The following is a 19,309-nucleotide window of genomic DNA, read 5'->3' as shown; positions in this document are numbered from 1 at the left end:
CTTTGCTGGACTATGTACTGACCAAAATGCAGAAGGATTTATTCTTAATTTTATAAGCTTTTAACAAGTCAGTTCTTTATGATTTGGTATTTAAGGACTATTTAGGGTTGAAGGCTCTGGGTTTTAAGGAAAATTATTATAACTACAATATCTTCCAACTTCCGCCCATTACTAAGATTTTCAGAGATGATGAGACACTAAACAATTATATGGAATCTTGCAGTTGACAGGTATAAAAAAGGTGAAAAGTTAGAGAAACACCAAATGAGAGTGGGGCTTTGTGAATAGTCTTATACATCTTCCAAAATCAGTACATTTTCCCATATCTATAGAGGTCTTTACTGGAATGACCGTCCTGCTCCTTCCCTAGTGATAATAGACTTCTGGTTTCTATAAGTACAGAAACCTTGATCTGATTGGTTTCTCTGACTTTCTAACTGGCTCATTGTATTTTTTTTTAATCTTCCCTGTGAAACTTTGCCCTGGTATATGGTTTGCTATCCCTTCTAGAGCACTCAGTGCCTTACTTTCTTGCTATTTGATGAAGACCAGTTGTGAGGCAGGAATCTTTCTTACCCCCTCTTCTCGGAGCAATGTATTTTGCTTCCCCCCATCCTCAGTAGCAGTGAATCTTTGTCACGGATCCAGAATAGGAGGAGCAGACAGGGTTTGTTTCAGTGTACTACAATGGGATGGCTCTCTTAGTTAAGGATGCCTTTACCTTAACCTGACTTGCAGGTTCATGGTCAAGCCCTGTGTACATGGCTGATGAGTGAATGTGCATTCTGTGTGTGTTTCTGGCTCCCAGCTATTCAAGACTGTCATTATAACCCACCCTTGGTCTTTAATAAAATGTGAAAATTCAACTGGTTTCTCCTTTACTTTAATGGCAGAGGTTGGGACCTCTTTGAGAAGTGAGACATTTTATTTATCCCATCCAATAACCCATTCATTGCAGTAACCCTTCTTTTCCTTCAGTTGATTATAGTTCCCCTTGAACCTTCAAAGTTAGAACATACCACAATGACATGATTCTAGTGTTTAATGCTGTGCACGGATCTTAAAATTAAGCCTAATTTTTCACCTTGTATTTAAGGAAAAATATATTTTCTAATATCAAAACTGATTATGTTGCATTCCTGGGAGGAAGTACATATGATTCTCGACTGACACCTTCCAGAGGGATTGTTTAAGGGTGATTTGACTGTGATATTTGCATAACTTGCTGAATTTATAACTTGCCCTGTATGTAAATGACAAACACACTATATGAGTTTAGGATTTCATAGTATATAAACCCATGGCTTTTGAAAGTACAACCTAAACAAAGTCCCGCATAATACTGAACTAGAGGCACGGTGCATGACATTCGTGCACTCGGGGGGTGGGGGGGTGCGGGGGGCGGGGGCCTCTCAGCCCAGCCTGTGCCCTTTTGCAGTCTGGGAGCTCTGAGACTGATAGCTTAGGCCCACTCCCCATGGACTGCCACAAAGATGGGCCCCTGCGCTCACCAGCCATTAGCCCAGCTTGTGGTTGAGTGGTGCTCCCTGTGTGGGAGTGCAATGACCACCAGGGGGCAGCTCCTGCATTGAGCGTCTGCCCCCTGGTGGTCAGTGCACTTCACAGCAACCAGTCCTTCCACTGTTTAGTCAATTTCCATATTACCCTTTTATTATATAGGATAGGTTTGCATCATAATGATTTTTTTCCTAAGTAGAACATTGAGAATAAAAAAATTTCAAGTATTTCTTCAGTAATTAATTTTTTTCTCTGACCTCAAATAGGTAATTTAATCCCAATTTTCTTTCCACATAAATATTAGGGTGCTCCATCTCTCTTTTAAAAATCATGTCAATTAAGTAGGCAATGGTTTAGATCCCTCCAGGTGTATAAACTACTCCCTGAGTGTAAATTACATTGTACTAACTGTATTAAGCCACCAATGCCTGAAATTTGGTGAATTACTGCTCTACTGCACTAAATGTTTCCCTAATGATTTGAGTCAATCTACTTTTTTTTACATTTTCCAACTTAAATTCTAGGAGTTTTGTAATGATTTTTATAAAACTTAAAGAGAGGCATATTACCCATTTGTGGCATGTTTTCTCACTACTAGTAGAAAAAACAAAAATGACAGAAAAATTGAAACTAATTAGATTTTACAATACACCCACTGCTTTGAATTTATGAGATGTACTTTAAAGGGAATACAAAATATGCAGGCTAAGAATACTATTTATATTCATCATGCTAAACAGAATATCTGAAGCATAAAGCAAAGGGTGTCCCAAAACACTTGGTAGCATAATACCTGTCAAAATACTTGCTAATTAGTAAAATCTAACAGCAGTTCATAGTGAAATGTATCATAGTTGTCCATACTCTCAAATTGAGTACATTTTAAAGCCTTGAAACATCACTATATTATCATTGAACCCCAATCCCTTGAGAGTTTCATTATATACTTAAATGTGTTATAGTTTTAGATAAGTATTCCTACATGCTTAGCTGTTCAATAGTATTTCTTTCAATTTGATAATAGTTCCCTATATTAATTATTTCATGTTAATTAATTTCCACATCTGTTGATATAATCAAGGACATTACTAACTTGAATATAATTTAGCTTATCAGTCATTCTTCATCTGAGTTACAACTGCAATGACATAGCAGTATTTAAAAAAAATTTCTCACACTTTTATATTTCATGAATATACAATTTGACTTCCTTTCTCCTCCTTGATATAAGAGCATCCAGAGATTGTTTTCTTAACTGTTTCCCCCTTCACTCTTCATGTTTGCCTACTCTTACAACAGCAGCCAGGCTGATCGATGTTGCGCTCTTATCTCTCTCTCTCTCTCTCTCTCTCTCTCTCTCTCTCTCTCTGCCCCCCCTTCAAACTATTTTTAAAAATAAATAAATATATGAAAGGATGAAGTAATTTAAAACTACTAGATTAAAAATACAGGTAACTTTCAAAAGAAAGAAAATCCATTTATGAATAAATTGTTCATAAGTAACTGTGGGAGACAGAAGTGAATGTAAAGACTTCAAACTACTGAGAAAAAATGAGTCACCACTGTTTTATGCACAGTAAAATGTCTATTTAAAAATAAAAAGCATTTTTTTTCAGATATGTCCACAGGAAAGTATATTACAACGTTAAAATAGCCGTCCTGGCTGGGTAGGTCAGTTGGTTAGAGCATTGTCCCCATATGCCAAGGGTCTGATCCTTGGTCAGGGCACATGTAGAAAGCAACCAATGAATGCATAAATAAGTGGGACAACAGATCAATGTTTCTCTCTCTCTCTCACCTTCCTATCTCTCTCTCTAAAAAAAATCAATAAATAAATAAAACTATTAAAAATAAAATAAAATTTAAAAGCCTATACTAAAAGTCTGATTAAAGCCTATACTAAAAGTCTGATTAAAGCCTATACTAAAAGTTTGATTAAAGTACCTCTTCAAAACATACATGCATATACCCATATACACTTTGTAAGGAAAGGCATGATAGACAATAAGTAATGCTAACTCCAGAAATTGAAAAAGTGTTGAAAATTTTATTAAAATTTTAAAATATTAAAAACAATGTTATTGTACTAAATCACAATATGGAGCATGTGTACATTCGATGGGTAATTGAGATGCTTTCAGAAATATAATATGACTAGCAAAGTACCCTGGGAGCCTAACCTGCCTGTCACTAAGCTCCTCCAGTATGATGACTTTTAACAGCATAAATTAGTTTGTTTGTTAACCTTCTATGAGAGAAATCATAGGGTAGTATTATTTTCTGTTGGATCCTATTGCTCAATATTTGTACCATTCATCACGTTTTCATATATAAATAGAATAAGGCTTAATCTCATTATTGTATGGAATTTCGTTGTATGGATCCTCACTATTTTTTCTCCTGAGAAAACATTATTTCCTCCATTTTCCATGGATATTATTATAAGGTATAGAATTCTGGGTTAACAACCTCTTTGTATAAGATAAAATAAAATTGTCTAAGATTATGAAAATAAACCAACTTCATTAAAGTGGTTTAGAAATTGTTTTATAATTTATTTTTAATTTAAATATTATTTCAGGATGCATATAGTTTTAAAATATTTCTTATCTCAGATTATAGGGACTATATTATTGAGATATTCTTTTTTGTATAGCATATTCTGGTTTCCTAGAGAGTCAGATTTGCAAACTATAGTACATAAGAAGTTGTGAAGCCTAGCTGACATCAAGAACTGGTGTTCTCCTATAGTGAGGAAATGATATCATTTCCAAAGAGCTATGAAATAAAATTTTAAAAAAAGATGGATATGATTTAAAATATGTCCCACCCAGAAGATTTCTGGAAGTTATAAACACTTTAAAAAAAACTATAATTAATGAATAAACAATAATATTACTCTTATTCTTCATTTGTTTTTACCCATCACTTCCATCCTTTATAGAATATTTTTATTATGATTGTTCTAATTATTTGGCAAACAAATTTCTCCCCATTAAGTAGTCTCATTGAGAATCACATAGTTTTAGTTTTATTCAGTCTTATTCCTTTAAGATTACATAATTTCAGTATATATTTTCACAATTTTATTGCTTTCATTGGGCAAGACTGCCAATGTGCAATTGTTCAGTAAGAATTCCCAATAGAAGTGTAGACATCTCTTTGACTAGGCTTTCAAGATTTGATCCCAAAGACAAAGGAGGTAAATTTTATGAAAATTAATGTGCTCTTTTCACTATAGTTTGCAAATCTGACTGTGACAAGAGTTAAATTCTATATAAATAAAATAATTACATAAAAGAAAAGATAAAGGTGACAAAATGATATATGGAAAGTACCTTGCTTCAAATCTAGTTTTTAATTTAACATTTCTTTAAAGCAGGGATTTTTAACCAATGTGACATGGCACACTGATGTGCTGCAAGGATTTTTAAAACATTCAGTACCTGAATATTTAGTCAGGGGCACTGACCTCTTTTCAATTAAACTGTAAAAAAATAAAATAAAAGTATAGCAGCCAACACAACAATAGCCATCCAAGATGAATGAGTCAAAATTACACCTATTTTATTAGATTGGCAAAAAATTAATATATTTTGGTATGCACCTGAATTTTAGTAATTAGTTTATATATGCCATGAGATAAAAAAATGTTGAAAATCATTGCTCTAAAGTAAGAAATGAAGATCAGTGAGATGTATACTGTTCTTCTCAGAACACCTGTTCAATTCTTTCACAATTGAAAAGGTGGGGATCATATTTATGACAATCACATTATCATTAAAGATACCTTTCTTTTGCTCCCTCTTAGGTATCTATACAAAAATTATACTTATTGTCTGAATGCAACTTAGATTCCTACTCCATCTTATGAGTAATGCTGCAGAAGGTAAATATATAGATGAGGACACTTTTTTTGTGCTTAGAAACACATGTGAAATTGTAAAAATATAAGTGATTATGTGCATAACATCATGTGTACTACTGTAGGTTGAATTACTAAATTTTGATTAATTATGATATAGATTTAAAAGTAATTTTAATGTATAACACATTTACACAATATTGTATTATTTTAGAAGTATTATTAGTTGCATTTCAATTCTGAATTGAATATTCAAAAATGAAATAAATCAAAACTTAAACAAAGCAACAACACAAGAAGCCTGCAGACCATAAGCTAAATATGATAGTTATGTTTTTATCATGAGTTTACTAGGCCTAAAAAACACTCATCTCAAATAATATTTTTAAAGAGGAGTTTTTAAAGAGGAGTTCTAGCTCCATTGGATATCCTTTGTCTTTAACTGTAATTGTTCTTCATGTTAGTAATTGACATCTTCTTAGTCCTTAAAAGTTTATATGGCTATGCTTACTCATTAATGCTTTTAAAGTTCCTTATAATATTGCTGCTTCAATTTTTATTATCTGACTCACATCAGTTTTCACAGCTTGGAGTTTATCTTGAGTCATAAAAATTTGAGACTGTGACCTAAACTCTAATGATGTAGAACACTGCATGATTCTATAGGACTCAGTAGGATTAATAGAGTCTGTGTATTTTTAATCAAGTGCTATAATGAACATATACTGAATGATGTGGAATGGCTACAAGATAAATAAGCATATCAGGAGGGGAAAAGATGATGAGCCAAATCACATAAATAAAATGATAAGGGGAGAGAAAGTGCCACAGATCTCTCCTTAATATTAGAATCCTACTGAGTATTCACAATGTGTTCTTAGCTAATGACCATAAGTGCACATATATTTTGTGCAGTATAATTAACTTTTATGTCTTTAAGGCAGAGTGTAATAGTAAGGACCTAAAACAATTCATGAATAGCAAAGCATAGAGGAGAGGAATTTCTCCTCCATGATTATTTATGTCATTTTTAATTTAAATTGAATAAAAAATAATAAAGATATGACATTAAATTTGCCCCAATTTATCTGTCGACATTCATCTCAGCTTGCTTCAGACAACTGAGAGTTGAGGCAGAGCTGCTTTAATCCAGAAGTGAGAGAAATGAAACCTGTTGATTGTTACTAGTTACTTGAAGGAAGCCCTATGTAGAGAAGAATTCTGGGCTACTTCTGGGTTCAGGAGGCAAAAGCACTGTGGTGAAAGAGAAATACCCACAATGAACTGTAGAGGAGTGATTCTGATGGCCTGATTACTATGCATTTTCCACACAAAGCCTTGATTTTTGTCAAGGTTAAACAAATCAATTTCATGTATATGTATATGTATACTAGTATATATCATTTAAAAATATTTATTTTTATTGATTTCAGAAATGAAGGGGTATATATAGAGAAATAAAAACATCAACAATGAGAGAGAATCATCAATCAGCTGCCTCCTGCATGCCCCACACTGGGGATCGAGCCTGCAACCCAGGCATGTGTCCTGACTGGGAATTGAAACAGTGACCTCCTGGTTCATAGGTAGATGCTCAACCACTGAGCCACGCCGGCCAGCCTCTATATGTATTTCTTAAAGTCAAGTTTCCTTTTACCTTTTTTAAATTACTTAAGTTGTAATTAGTTTTGCACAAAGACACATACATACATGATTTCATATAAATAGATAAATGCATAATGTATCTTACATTTAAAGAGTTATATTTATTTTTAATGATTTCTTTCTTATTCCTCCACTTCCACTTTCCTTCCACTCTTTGCTCCTCCCCGTCCTCATTAGCCTTCAATATTGTAAAGTGTTCTGTGTGTCTACTTTATCACTTTCTCCCATCCAAGTACTAACCAGGCCCGACCGTGCTTAGCTTCCGAGACCAGACGAGAGCGGGCGCGTTCAGGGTGGTATGGCCGTAGACTGCTTTATCACTTTCTTAAATGCTTTGTATGATTATTTATCATACTAATTTATGATGATGATGTTGATGATGTCAATGTAGTCTTGAGTGACATAGAGTGGTATCTTCTACCTTACAGAAGAATATATTTTATCAAGATATCCTTGAAATTCTATGTATTATTTATTTATGTGTTTATTTCACAGCTTCTTGTATTCACCAAAGTTCACTATAATTGTATTTTCATCATACATTTGTCATCATTATATAAATAGTAGTTCCTCCTTTATTCAAAGTTTCACTTTCTATTATTTTTGGTATCTGTAGTCAACTACATTCTAAAATGTTAAATGAAAAATTCTAGAAATAAACAATTCATAAGTTTTAAATTGCCCACCATTCTGAACAGCATGATGAAATCTCATGCTGTCCCAATATGTTCAGGATGTGAATCATCCCTTTGTTCAGCATGATGGATACCCTACCCTCCTGTTAGTCACTTAGCTACCTTCTCAGTTTGTTGCATTGCTTATGGTCATGTAACCCTAATTTTACTGATGGCTCCAAAGCACAAGAGTATGCCAAATAAAAGCTGTAAAGTATATTATATATAAGAAAAAATATAGTATATATAGGCTTTGGTACTATATACTGGAAGCCTTGGGATGTATCTCTTGATAACAAAGGAGAATTACAGTTTCAATTTAGATATTTGTATTACTGTCTTTGAACTTCTGTTTGCCTGACATTATTATTAATATCTCCATTCTTACTTTTGTGCTTTCATTGCCTAGTATGTTTTGCCCCATTTCCCCAATAAATTAATATAAAAAGTCAAAAGTTTTATTTTTGGAAAGAACATGTTATTGTATTTAAAATTCCAAATAAGATTAAGCTGAGGTAACAAACAGTCCTGGACTCTCAGTAGCTCAAAACAATAAAGGTTAATTTTTCACTCATATTTTATAACTAATTCTGGTTGGACCTGGGATACACAGCATCTTGACTTTACTCAAGGACATGGGCATGATTAGGGCAGTTGTATTTGATAGTGATATTAATTTAAAATCATTTACAACCTTTCCTCTGTTAGTACATATTGATTTTTGACCCTATAATCTTTAAGTAAGAAAACACTGTTGATACAAAAATCCCAGAGGGCACTTGAATAATTTAAGCATTATTGATAAATCTTCTGTAAGTAAAACTATTTTTTTGTTTTCACAATTTGCCACAAAGCCCTACAACATGTAGATCCCTATAAAATTAAATTAAACACTTTATTTATAGATTGGACTCATCTATATAGAAATAAGCTCAAGTTAAGACAAATGTTAGAGCCAATGCAAATCTGCATTATAAGGAAACTAGATAATTATTTCATTTGGGATTAAAGTTAGTAAAAGCACTTGTGAGAACTGTGAATATAAACACCTTTATCAATTACATATATTTAAAACACAGTGGCTTCTGATATAGATCTGCATTTTCTACTCATTAAGGAACATAAAATTGTATCCAACTAGCTGTCCAAGAGAATAATATCCTTTACTGTGAAGTTTTGGGCTTCTTCTATTTTGGTTGGTATTTATTTGGTAACTCTTTGCCTGGCCCTTTTTACTGATAATTGAAGTCACTGATACTTTCCTTATGACTGCAAGCAGAATCTTCATGTTCAATGTTTTCACACATTGGCTACCATAGGAAATATTGGTTCACCCACTAGACACTGTACTCCAGCATCCATTCTGAAATTCTTCTGTGCATGTCACTGGGTAATGACTATAACCTCATGATGCTATAGCATTCTGGATCTCTTTAGCCTACATGGCTGTGTTTGTGTTCCGTATATTGAACAATGAGGAAAAACAATAAAAACCCAATGGGTTAGAGTCACCTTTTGCTTCTAGTCATATATGAAAAAGGAGTTCCCTATTATGAATATTATTAAACATCCTATAAGTTAATATACTCCAGAGACATGGCTTTTCAAAGTAGTCATTTTCCATTAGTAACTAACATTTATTAAAAACAATATTCTTGTAAAATATATTTATGTGAATATTTATTCCATTTAAATAAATTAAAGCAAATTTATGACTTCTTTCTTTTATTATATTAATCAATTTCAATTGGTATTATGGCACCTCTCTTCTAAGAATGTATAATTATATGAATTATACCCAATATCCAATATTACTTTTATCAATAATTTTTAAAATGTCAAATTATTTTTTATGAGCAACTTAAAAAATAGCACTTGTTTTACTGTAAATGTTATTGCATTTTTCTTGGGTTGTAATAGTCTGAAAGCATTATAGTAGACTTAAAAGCATGTTTTTATAGATCCTGTCACACACTATCATATAGAGCAGGATTTTACAGATTATAAAGTAGCATTTCATAAAATGATTTTGATGGTATTTTCCTAATTTTCCATCAATATATAAATAATTTTCAAATAAAAGTACATTGTAATAGCTTTCAGAATATATAATTTCTCAAAAACAACATATAGATAAGCCAGAAATTAAATTATATCATTTAAAAAGTAATTGTATTGTCTTGAATTTCTATAACAATGGCAAAAGAAAAGATAGAATTCTACTTTTGCAAAACTCTTATAAAAAAACTATGTTCCCCAAATGTTTTACCTAATGTTTGAACAGATATTTCCTATATTTAGGAACTCAAAGACCCCATTTTTACTCTTCTGTTTAATGCTACATATTCTATGAAAACTAAGACCCTCCCAGTCTTTCTTCACAAACTTGCCATGGCTTCTGGTTAGTCAAAGGGAGGTAATATTGGAGGACTGGAAGTTGGAGGAGGAGAAAATAATACTCTTTCTGTTTCAGTTCATGTTGGGGGCAGTATCTGCCCAACAGCAATAGGTAATAGTTGAACATAGGGGATTCTGGTCAGTTTTAGCCTCCCTACCTCAAACATCTTCCCAGTGTCAGAAGGTTGTCTCCCAGCCTCATTGATGTGATGTTTCTTGTGAGGTTGTAGCACAGTCCTAAGAAACCCATTTGTAGAAATCATAGCCTTAGTCAGGTGGTCCTACCTTAATACGGATAGCATCCCACATGGTACTAGAAGAGCAGCAACAAATGACATGTTCCCCAGAATGAAGGGGGATAGATATTTCCTGGTATTATTAATCTTTGGGTAACTTCATTTTCTTTCTTTTTTCACTTCAGTCATCTCAACAACTTTTCTATTGGTTCCTGTATAAATGTCCTCTTTTTGAAATATCTAGAATCATTCTGTTTTGTTAATTACCTAACTGATGCAATATGTCATAAAATAAAATGACTCAAAGATTATAAGATGAGATTTTTTTTCTTAAATGTATTGGAAAAAATAAAACTTGTATCATAAAATGATGGGTTTGGTAAGATTCTCTGCCAATGATTGTAATATGTCTATTATAATTTACTCATTTTTCATAGCTATGATTAAAGCAACTGTCTTGAGGAGCCCAAATATATTCAAAAAGATATAATCACATAGGATATTTAGAAATTGACTCCATGTGTTTGATTTAATTGAAAGTCATCCTGTGAATAATTATGAATTGAAATGCAAATTCTAGTTTTATTTTAAAATATAATAAACTTTAGCTAGAAACTGAATCATATCAATATTGAACCTTAAATATCTTAAGCTTTTATTTTAATAACAAAAACAGTACGTGCTCACTGTTAATTTAATATAAATAAATTTTAGAATGCAAAAATAACTAAAAGGGAGCCATTTCTTCTTGTGGGCCTATATTTCAGCAAGAACTACTAAGAATTCTAAGGTATATTGGTTGGATATTAAAATTTTAAATATCAGAATTAAGAAGTAAAGAAAGCATGAGAGTTTCAAAATTAAATCCTGAAATGACATATTGAAGACATGGATTTAGAGCAAATGGGCTTATTTGGTGAGTCTAGTGAACAAAGAGAGAAAAGGAAGAATTGGCTGTACAAATGTACCATGCCCTTTCTCCCCTAGACCTATTCCTCAGAGGGAATGCTGCTGTTTGGTTTACTCTGCAGGATGTGATAGCAGTGAGCCCATGTAGACTATGCTTGTTTGCCTCACTTGAATGTTTCATAAAGATAGCGTAGGTCAGCCGCTTGGGGTTCAGTGAGTCATATTATAAGGAGTGTGTTTCTGTTTGTTTTAGAAGTTTCCTGATGCTTAGTTTTCTTATCTGACAGTGAGGAAGCATGTCATGTCACATTGCTATCTAGCATACTCTATAAAAAGAGGCCTAAGTTATGTATTATTTCTTAAATATTCTTTAAGCTATACTATATAATAACCATATAGTATATAATAACCATCTATTCAAAATTATCTGTTGAAGAGTATGCAGGTATAAATCAGATATGCTTATTTTAAAAATAACTTTCTCTTAAAATTATGTGAGTAGAGTGGTCCCATTGTTTTGGGATATTAAATAAAAACTACATGAAACATTTCATTTTTCTCTCTCAATTTGATCCTAACTTCACCACCAATACTGAGGAAAAGAAACAAACAAATAAAACTAAACATTACAACCATTTGTATAATTCTAAATTCAGTATCAATTTTAATATTTTACTGTGTTCCATCCATATATCTATGTATCAATATGTCTGTCGTCTGCCTATCTATCATCTATCTACTGAGAGGAGATATTTAAAATGAAGACACTCAAATTTTCTGAAATTATTTATGAATAATAAGATGTTTCTATTATCCCAAAGATAATTTAATAAGATAAAACACCATTGTTCCAATTCTAAAGATTATTAAAATAAAACATAACTGCATTATCAGCAATATCATAATTTTGCACATGTTTAAACTTTAAAGGTTGAAATTGCACATTATCTGACTCTCAATGAATTAACGATCATAAAAAGTCTACTTAAATGAGAATAGTTTAAAATAAAATTCAACTTGATAAAATTGATTTTTAACTCTCAAAGTAAGAAATTTCAACTACAGGCATAATTTTTTAGTGAAATAATTCTTATAAATGTATTGGCACATTATTTTTTCTGTTATCATGATTCCCTTTAGAGAGCACATGGAAATAATTATAATTCATAGAATGTTTGGATTAAAATTAAAGCCCAAACACCTGATTGGGTTTTATGGATGATCACTATGAACATTATTCTTTTCTTAAAGAAGAAAATGTTTTAAACAAGAAAGTTACAGAAGATAACCTTAACTCATTAAAGTTTGTGTAATTCATTTCCAGTCAAAAGTCCATCACATTCCAGGATAATCATATAATTATACATTCACACACACACACACACACACACACACACACACACACACACACAAACATACATCATTTATATGGGGTCAACATTCAGTTCCAGAAAAACTGAATCTGCTATAAGTAGTGCTGATGTAAGGGGAATCATTTCAGAATGTCAGATAACTTATAAAGTCATTTGGGACTTGCTAAACAAAGCTGATTTCTAGGCATAATTACTAAGTTCACACCATCTGGCTCAGATACAAGAAGGGATTCTTCTCATGGCACCTTAAAGAAGCTTAAGAGCAGAGGGTTAAAAATTAGCTAAAGAACAAAGAGCATCAAGGATCTAATATTAAATAGTCTAATAAACATGTATTTGAGCTCCCATAAGGAGAAAAAAGAATGTGTAGGAAATAATTTGGAGGAATAACATGGTCTTAGGAAATTTTTTTTCTAAGTTTAATGAAAATCACCAACTTGCTGAAACAAGTTGCTGATCAAAACCCAAGCAAGATGGGTAGGCACACAATGGTCAATAATATTAACCTTGCTTCCCATGGTGTACGCATTCAAAAAACTTTGTTACCTCTCACTTGAACCATTCATTCCTATTGTAATTTAAAAATTACATCAACCTCCCTCACTAATTTGTTAGCTATAGGAGGGCAATTTCCTATGTTTATCAATTTCCCATGTTTATTATCAATGTCTTCTAAAGGCTCTATATAGATTATTGAGTGAATGATTATTGATTAGTGATCATGGAAGGATACAAAAATAACATAGTGAATAAAATGAATAGTGGTCATCATAGTCACAAGATAACATGTTCAGACTCTGATGCAGATTATAAATCTCTCCCATTTCAGCAATAGACATATGTAAAATATTATGACTAGTACAGTTATAAGACTAAAATTATAAATAATAAAATGGATCTAATAACTGGAATGTACTCCCCAAGCCGGTTTGACTTAGTGGATATTGCGTCAGCCTGCAGACTGAAGGGTCCCAGGTTTGATTTCGGTCAAGAGCACATGCTCAAGTTGCAGGCTTGATCCCCAATAGAGGGCATGCAGGAAGCAGCTGATCAATGATTCTCTCTCATCATTGATGTTTCTGTCTCTCTCTCTCCCTTTCCCTTCCTCTCTGAAATCAATAAAAATATATTTTTTTAAAAAAGAATATAAATGGAATGTGCTTTCTGGATGATTCAGTGTAGAACTCAGATCATAGATCAGATAAAAAAGCAAAACCAGGAATAGAAAATATATTAGTAGCTTGGTTTGGGGGATATAATTATTCAACAGAGGAAGTTATAAAGTGGAGGAGTTGTGGCCGTGTGCTTACCTGTCATCTTCACAGAATGTCTGTCTGTGTCACTCAATTGAAGGGAAAATATTCATTTTTTCTTTGATTTTTACTTTTGAGGTTCTATGGAGTTTGAATATTATTTAGAAGCCATGCATTGTCCTGTGTGTAGTATTTAACTCCACTTAGTTAACATGACTTTTCGTATTTTGTTTTTTAAATATGGGTAGCACTCTGGACAAATGTGCAGAATATTAAAAAAGAAATACTCTTCAACACTACTAATGCAATCCCATCATTTAATACATCAGTGTGGATGTTCCTCATGTGAATACGTAAACAGGAGCACTTAACTATGCACTGTTGGCACTCTGGAGCTCTTTCTTGCCCATAAGAAAACATAAGTGGTAACGTAAGTGGCAAAATAGCACATCGGAAACTTTTCAAATGTGTGTATGGAATCCTTTTATTAGAGATTAAGTCACAGGCAAAGATTACTTGTAGTCTTAGCTTTCCCCTAGTTGACTATTGAAAGTCAAGTCTGTAAAGCATTCAGATAAAGAGGACAGCACTTATCCCCATTAGGTAAATTTCTGAAAGAGATTTGGATTAGCCTAGATATTAACTGAGATTGAGTTAATTTAACTTTAGCTAACATTTATTAGGTGATCAGTTTGCCCACATAATTTTTTACAACAAAATGAAGCATATGCGTTCTAAAAAGTTATGCATGCAGCTCACATTTTAAAAAAATGTAGCACAATTATGCAAACATAAATATATGCATAAGATAGCATCTTCTAGGATGATTCCTGAGCCTCTTCCCTCTGGTTTTTATGCCCTTGTGCAATCTCTACCTCTTGAGTATGAGCTGGAACCTCGTGTCTCCCTTTTACAAACAGAACATGGGAAAGGCAACTAAATGTCAACTTTAAAATTAGATTACAAAATGACTGACTTGTCTTGCTCTCTCTCTCTCTCTCTCTCTCTCTCTCTCTCTCTCTCTCTCTCTCTTTCAGTTCTTGTTTTTAATGAATCAAGCAACACTGTTGGGAGTAGACCTACATGGCACGGAACTGATATCTCTTACAAGTAAGAACCTGAAACCAGCAGTGCCGTGATTGAGTTTGGAAGCGGTACGTCCACAATCAGCCTTAAGATGACTTCAGCCCTGCTTTACCCTTTGATCATAACAGCGTGAGAGACCCCAAGTCGGAGCCACCAACCTGTACTCAGTGTACTGACCCACAGAATCTCTGAGATAATAAATGTATGTTGTTTTAAGCCACAAAATTTTGGGGTAATCTGTTATGAGGCAATGGGTAATTATCTGAAAAAAATATACATTGAAATTTAACTTACTATAATATTATTCTTATCAATATTGTGGTCATTTCTATATTTGTTAAATTTACATTTGCTTCCCCAAATCTTGATATATTATTTGATCAGTTTAAAACTGTTTGTAATAACATCATGGTAAAATATGTCCCAGTTTGGTTTGGGGGACCAATAGTAAAAAGGTTTATTTACATAGAAGAATGAAATCTCCACTTATTTTAATTAGTCACTTGTCAAGAATTAAAGTAAATATATTTTGGCTATGAATTTGTTTATTTTTATTGTGGAGATGCTATTGGGATGTCTTGGATTATATATTTCATTCACAAACACAAGCGCAAACACAAATGCTTCATATATAATTGGTTAGTTTCATTCCCTACAAGATATTTATCTTAATTTTGTTTCTCAACAAGTCTGTTTTGATATCATTAACAAATATCATAAAATTAATTAGAAATATATTATAAGCATCCAAAATCAAAAGATAATGATTTTATGATGTTCACATTGATATTTTATTGCCTGAAAACAAAATTCAAAGAAAACGTAAATTAGTTTGATAATTGATGTTTGTACAAAATGTTATTAAATGCATCACACTAAATAGTAATATAGTCTAGTTGAATCTAGCTAATTCAAATGAGAAATAAAGCAAAAACTCAGTCTTGATACTGAAAGTAAATATAGAAGCAATCCAATTGTATAATGTTCTAATTTACTTTAATATCTAGCTGCACAATGCTATATAAAAAAAAGGATTAAAAAAATGTAAGTGTTGACTGATGAAGCTGAGCTTACATCCAGATAGAATATATTAGGGAAATGAGCAGGTGGGAGGACTAAAGGTTTATTTTGAGTGACTATAATATGATGTCAATCAACATATTATGTTCTGGTGTAATGATCAGCTTTTGTGATATAGGCTTATAATGGAGAAGTGTAGCCGTTTATACAGCTTTGTCAATCTTTAGCAGCAAAAGCTGCTTTTCTTTGAAAAGTCTAGAATGACTGAACTGATTGTTTATTGATTGAATGGGGAGAGGTTGTTGACTTCGGTAGAAGTAAATGGTCTCAGATTTGGTGAGACATTGATACCTCTGACCACATAGAGGGCTTAGATTCCAGTGGTTCTCAACCTGTGGGTCGCGACCCCTTTGGCAGTCGAATGACCCTTTCACAGGGGTCGCCTAAGACCATCTGCATATCAGATATTTACATTACGATTCATAACAGTAGCAACATTACAGTTATGAAGTAGCAATGAAAATGATTTTATGGTTGGGACACAACATGAGGAACTGCATTAAAGGGCCAGAAGGTTGAGAACCACTGGATTAGACAATATATCAATTGTTTATTTAGATATACACTGTATTTTAATATAAATATTACACATACTATATGTAGCACTGTTAAAAATGAAGAACTTAACAGGTTGATTTCAGAAAAAAATTCTAAAATTAGGTGTTAATGCTATTACTTATCTAGCATACATATAATGTAATTAAATTACTTTCAAAAGAGAATCATAAAATCATATATTCACATTTAGAGAAAAGAAAGTACCCATGTATTTGAAAATGGAAACAAAGTAAAATTTATTTCAGATGGTATAGTATGGATCTTATCCATAACACTTGTTTTTAAATTAGTCAGACTAAATCCCAGTTTAGTTTGGGTTAATTCAGCATGTATTGCAATTAAGATTTTTCATTGAGCCAAACCGGTTTGGCTCAGTGGATAGAGCACCGGCCTGTGGACTGAAGGGTCCCGGGTTCGATTCCGGTCAAGGGCATGCACCTTGGTTGCGGGCACTTCCCCACTGGGGGGGTGCAGAAGGCAGCTGATCGATCTCTTTCATCGATGTTTCTGACTCTCTATCCCTCTCCCTTCTTCTCTGTAAGAAATCAATAAAATATATATATATATATATATAAAGATTTTTCATTGAATCTAATTGGCTCCACAATAACTGGTCCACTGTAGCTGGCATATAGTAGCTAATCATTAAATTCTTGTGGAACTGAATTGAAATATCAAGTTTAAAGGTAGATGAAACTTTAGAAGTTATCGGGTTTAATTCTTCACTTGCTTTTTATTCCAAAATTGTTACATATATAATAATAAAACAAGGATTACTTATCTAAAGTCACATACATTTTTTCACTTTTTTCTTCCAGGTTTTCCTCCATTCATATTTCTCACAATGAATAATTTTATTGTCTCATATTGTAACGACTACATCTAAGCAGGAGTTAGAAATATAATTTCCACCCGGCCAGTGTGGCTCAGTGGCTGAGCATCTACCTATGAACCAGGAGGTCATGGTTAGATTCCTGGTTGGGGCACATGCCCAGGTTGCAGGCTTGATCCCCAATAGGGGACATGCAGAAGGCAGCCCATCAATGATTCTCTCTCATCATTGATGTATTTCCTCTTTCCCTCTCTCTTCCTCTCTGAAATCAATAAAATATATTTTAAAAAAGAAATATAATTTCTGTGCACTTCAGTTTTTTGATATGTTGATTTTAATCAGTTATGATATACTAGAAGCCCAGTGCACAAAATTCGTGCATAGGGGGAGGGGGGGCCCTCAGCCTAACCTGCACCCTCTCCAATCTAGGACCCCTAGAGTGGGATCCCCTTGGTGGGAACCAGCCTAAATGGGCAGTCAGACAACCCTCTCACAATCCAGGACTGCTGGCTCCCAACCGCTCGCCTGCCTGATTGCCCCTAACCACTCCCCTGCCAGGCTGATCAACACCTAACTGCTCCCCTGCCGGCCCAATTGCCCCTAACTGCCCTCCCCTTCCAGCCCGGTCGCCCCTAACAGCCCCCCCCCTGCAGGCCTTGTCACCTATAACTGCCCTCCCCTGCTGGCCCAGTCACCCCTAACTGCCCTCCCCTGCCAGCCTGGTTACCCCTAACTGCTCTCCCCTGCTGGCCTGGTCCCCCCAACTGTCCTCCCCTGCAGGCCTGGGTCTCCTCCCCAACTGTCCTCCCCTGCTGGCATCTTGTGCTGGCCATCTTGTGTCCACATGGGTGCATTTTGACCACATGGGGCAGCCATCTTGTATGTTGGAGTGATGGTCAATTTGCATATTACTCTTTTATTAGATAGAATGCCATATTCCTTCCTTGCATTTCCTTTCTAAGGTATACTAGAGGCCCAGTGCACAAAATTCATGCATGGGTGCAGTCCTTAAGCCTGGCTGGTGATCAAAGAGCGAGTGTCTGGTGTGGAAGGGCAGGTCTCAGCTGATATCTGTGCCCTGGGCAGTACCTGGACCCCTGGGTCCCCGCGTCCCCCTCTCTGCCTGATTCATCAGGCCTCCGCCTGGCTCTCTGAGCGCCTGGGAGCCAGGCAGCAGCCCCGCTCCCATCTGCCTTGGTCTGGTGCTGCCTGCTCACCTGCTCCACCATCCCACCAAGGTCCTGCTCTCATTAGGACCCATCGCGGCCAGCAGTGCTCCATTGCCACCCGCTGCCAGCACCGCATCGCCAACACCCACCATGTCCTGCGCCGCCCCCTGGTGGTCAGCGCACATCATAGCGAGCGGTTGAATTCCAAGTCGAACTCCCGGTCAAGGGGACAATTTGCATATTAGGCTTTTCTTATATAGGATGTCTTAAAACCAACAGCATTATAAAAACAGACATTTATGTAAAACATGGATCAGGAAACTTAAAACTGAACCTTTAAAAAGCTGAATGTAAGTTCTCTGAAAGCACATCTATGCTTAGAAATGAATACTTATAAGACTCTCCATATTTTTTATATCTAGCTTTCCTAAACTATAACATGTTACAAAATTTTCTGTCTTCACTGGAAATATTTCCAAGACAAGGTGAGACAGAGACATAGTGAAAAGTGCCAAGAAGGCAGGAAATTATAGATGCTAAGCATGGCCCAGTCACTTAATAGTTAAATCATAAAATTGCTTCTGTTAAAAACAAAAGTCAAAAATGGCAATTTCACATTATTCCTTGTATGTGTAACTTTGAACTCTGTTTCTTAATTGTTTAATATTCAGGTAAATATTTGCCTTGTTATAAA

The sequence above is a fragment of the Myotis daubentonii genome, chromosome 5 (assembly GCF_963259705.1).
Source record: "Myotis daubentonii chromosome 5, mMyoDau2.1, whole genome shotgun sequence".
NCBI lineage: Eukaryota > Metazoa > Chordata > Mammalia > Chiroptera > Vespertilionidae > Myotis > Myotis daubentonii.
The sequence above is the reverse complement of the archived record's forward strand: the minus strand, read 5'-3'. Positions refer to the sequence as shown.